The 4,126-nt window shown below is 46.0% G+C and overlaps 1 long non-coding RNA gene across 1 annotated transcript in view; it reads right to left on the bottom strand.

Annotated features, from left to right (window-relative positions):
- Positions 1–2,892: 2,892 nt before the first annotated feature.
- The window catches only part of LOC135818619 (uncharacterized), a 6,896-nt gene continuing 5,662 nt past the window's right edge, over positions 2,893–4,126 (bottom strand). The window contains exon 4 of the long non-coding RNA XR_010553731.1: positions 2,893–3,464. This is a non-coding gene — a long non-coding RNA (uncharacterized LOC135818619). The remainder of the gene's footprint in view (positions 3,465–4,126) is intronic.

Below are 4,126 nucleotides of genomic sequence, written 5' to 3'. Positions count from 1 at the left end.
AAAACCGCATACAAGTGACTTACGTGTGAATGTTGCCACGGCGACGGTTGCGAAAATGAAAAAGCCCTTGAAAGCCGCTTGAAACGTTTCAGCGGAAACGGAACCCTCTTCTACGATGTTTTTGCTTTCAAGCCGTTTGGAAAGCTGTGTGAGGTCAGGAGGCCGGAGTACTATTGTACGTTGAAAGGCTCCAGAATATTTTTCATGCTTTGTTTCCTCGTGCGTGGTCGTACTGCTCCTGTACATATACTTGTAGTTTCCTTTTTTTGCCTGTCATTTCTGAATTCTGTGGTGTTTTTTCCGAGTATTTTCCGTCTTCTTTCTTCCAGTAGCTTCCCGTTGTTTTGATTGCCGTTTCTGTCGCATTTCTTTTGTACCATTGCTTTTGTACCGACATCATGCCTCACGTAGTGTTTTCTGACGACTTGGAGAAGAAGCTCATCGAGCTGTGGAGAGAAACCTCTTCATCCGTCGACGTCGACGATGTGCTACTTCTTCGCGAGGCGAATGAACTCCACGATCCAAGCAAGATATAACTGTTTCTATTTTTCTCATGAACTGAAAATTTCGAATAAGTTGATCGAGCGCAAAAAAATTGAAGGAACGCAGCCTCGGGATTTGCAAAACTACCACATGACAATCATGTTTCTCCATGGTAATTTGCTGACAAAAATGTTTCAAGTCGTCACTGGAGTGCAGTGTGCTTGGAAAGGCTTTTCAAGTACTTTTGTCTAGTTTTGAACGCGACATTCGCGTCAAACTTTCAAGTAGTGTGAGTACAGCCTTACCGTATTTTTCACTTTACCGTAAAAGTTCGTAAAAAGCATGTACTCACTTTCGAATTTAGTGGCCACACCCGTACTAACTTTCGGGCACGAACTAACTTTCGAACCTGACTTGTGTGTAGTGGAGAAGTAAGTTTTCAAGTACATGTACATGTACATGCTTAGGCTGTACTCACACTACTTGAAAGGTTGACGCGAATGTCGCGTTCAAAACTAGACAAAAGTACTTGAAAAAGCCTTTCCAAGCACACTGCACTCCAGTGACGACTTTAAACATTTTTGTCAGCAAATTACCATGGAGAAACATGATTGTCATGTGGTAGTTTTGCAAATCCCGAGGCTGCGTTCCTTCAATTTTTTTGCGCTCGATCAACTTATTTGAAATTTTCAGTTCATGAGAAAAATAGAAACAGTTAGGCCCCTTGCACACTACATAGAAAATCCCATTTTTGTTGCGTTCCTGTAAAAGTTACCATGCAAACGGTCTGCTTTTCGCGGGAAACCTAAAATGTTGCGCAAACGTATTCAGCAAACTCCAGACGGGTATACAAAGGTACGTTTATGTTTTATTTGCATTTCTGGACCGTAGTTTGCTTTGCACCTGTCCTTCCGTGAGACTTCTTGAGTCTTGTCGTCAGCTCTTTTTTCCTTTCGATTTGTTCCTTGTTTTGAGTAGTTGCACGTTGTTTGTTTCCTTCTGTCGCGTTGAAGCTAGTTTGAGAAGATGAAGTTCAGCATGCCGAAAGTTGTGTTCAATGATGAGAGGGAGGGGAAGTTGATCGAGCTGTGGGCACACAACCAGCCGGAGAAAAGTGGAACGATGAAGAAGAGGTCACAGAAGGAGAAAGAGATCGCTGAAGACCTCAATCTGTATGCTAGGAGTGTTGGCCTGGACATGGCATTCGATGGAAGTCGCAGATCCATGTCGAAGTGATAGCATTTCACCAACACTCGACAAACATTTCTGCAGACCAAGCTCGGAGAGAAAAGTTTAAAATTTTTTTAATTTTCCCGCACTATCTCCATGCAGCACCGGTGAGGCGGCAGTTGCCATAGAAAATTTTATGAGTATTTTATTAAAACGAAAATGTCTTTTCAAGTGTGCAATGGAACTGATCGGGACTTGCTTGAAAGTGACGCATACACTAAAAAGCAACTTTTTACGTACAAGTAAAACGTTTATACTGGGTAGTGACTTTATACTGGGTAGTGACTGTATACTGGGTAGTGACTGTATACTGGGCAGTGACTGTATACTGGGTAGTGACTGTATACTGGGTAGTGACTGTATACTGGGTAGTGACTGTATACTGGGTAGCGACTGTATACTGGGTAGCGACTGTATACTGGATAGTGACTGTATACTGGGTAGTGACTGTATACTGGGTAGTGACTTTATATTGGGTAGTGACTGTATACTGGGAAGTGACTGTATACTGGGTAGTGACTGTATACTGGGTAGTGACTGTATACTGGGTAGTGACTGTATACTGGGTAGTGACTGTATACTGGGTAGTGATTGTATACTGGGCAGTGACTGTATATTGGGTAGTGACTGTATACTGGGTAGTGACTGTATATTGGGTAGTGACTGTATACTGGGAAGTGACTGTATACTGGGTAGTGACTGTATACTGGGTAGTGACTGTACACCGGGTAGTGGCTGTATACTGGGTAGTGACTGTATACTGGGTAGTGACTGTACACTGGGTAGTGACTTTATACTGGGTAGTGACTGTATACTGGGTAGTGACTGTATACTGGGTAGTGACTGTATACTGGGTAGTGACTGTATACTGGGTAGTGACTGTATACTGGGTAGTGACTGTACACCGGGTAGTGGCTGTATACTGGGTAGTGACTTTATACTGGGTAGTGACTGTATACTGGGTAGTGACTGTATACTGGGGGAGGATGGCAGTGTCAATATGAACGTCAGGAACTATGCTTGCGAGTTGCCATGGTTGCAAAGTGCCAATAGAAAGGGAATATCCATGAAACGAGTCTCAAACTCTACTCAGCTCTGGCCATGCCCCCCCCCCCCCCAGCAGCATACACAGTTGCATACACAGCAACAGCATCACACACAGCAGGTGCACCATTGCAGGTACGCTGGTGCAACTTGATTTTCACAACTAAAATGTTGAGTCCCCTGCAGGACACTTGATGGCTAGCTGTAGTACCACTCAGAGTTTTGTCTGTAGATCTCTTTATTCAACTGTTGCCATAGCTACACACACAAACACAGGTTACAGCAGTTGAAAACATGTTATTGCACGTAGTATGAGTAGTATGCATTACCGTTACCATGGAAATCATCAGTACAACTGACAGCTGACAGCTGATATAAATGCACATGTACTGCAGGATGGACAGGTGACCATGGCCCGGCATGGCCCGGCATGGCCCGGCATGGCCCGGCATGGCCCGGCATGGCCCGGCATGGCCCGGCATGGCCCGGCATGGCCCGGCATGGCCCGGCATGGCCCGGCATGGCCCGGCATGGGTGCTCAGAACTAGTATACAACTATTGAGGACATCGTCCAAGGAAAGCACCATTGGCCACGGCATAGCGGTATGTCTGACTGAAATCGGCGTTGAAAGAGCGAATGCAGCTGAAGTAGGCATCCAAACGCTGCTGTGAGGATAGGCCTGGGTTGCCGACATCAGGACATAAACCTGCAGAAAGACACGGGTAGAAACAAATGGAGAGAGTTGAATGTGTGTGTGTGTGTGTGTTGGGGGGGGGGGGGGGTTGCAAGTCTAGTCAACCAGGCCTCAACACACTGGTGCATACTGTCACCCCCCCCCCCCATCCCCCTCCTGGGGCTTCAACAGCTGCAGACCTCACGTAAATTTTTTAATAATAATATACAACTATCCAGCCAGGCTAAAGCGGGATTCACGGAAGCTTTTTTGCGATGCGACACGCGATGCGACGCGATCTGCGACGGACGCGTGCGATGCGAACTCGTGAAATACCATTCACAGAAGAAGTCAGTGATGCGACAACATCTTGCTGATTTGGCTACGTCACCATGATATTCGCGCGGTTTGATACAACTTGTACAAATTTATAGGCAACTCTTGAGCCTTTGTACAACTTTGCTGTAGAAAAGGTCAAAATCGTACGCCAAATCGCTTGTCGCATCGCGTCGCATCGCAAAAGTTGAGCCAAGCTCAACTTCTGCGATGGCCTGCGATGGCCCAGTTGCGTGGGGTGTGACAAGGCTGCGATTTGGGGTTTTCCCGGTCTCGCGCCTGTCGCATTGCAAAAAAGCTTCTGTGAATCCCGCTTAAAGCACAACGTATAGTAACCCATACTGTATTTTCCGGGTTGT

Source organism: Sycon ciliatum, chromosome 5, assembly GCF_964019385.1.
Source record: "Sycon ciliatum chromosome 5, ocSycCili1.1, whole genome shotgun sequence".
NCBI classification, from domain to species: Eukaryota; Metazoa; Porifera; class Calcarea; order Leucosolenida; family Sycettidae; genus Sycon; species Sycon ciliatum.
Note: the sequence above shows the minus strand (reverse complement) of the source record. Positions and strands in the feature narration are given on the sequence as shown.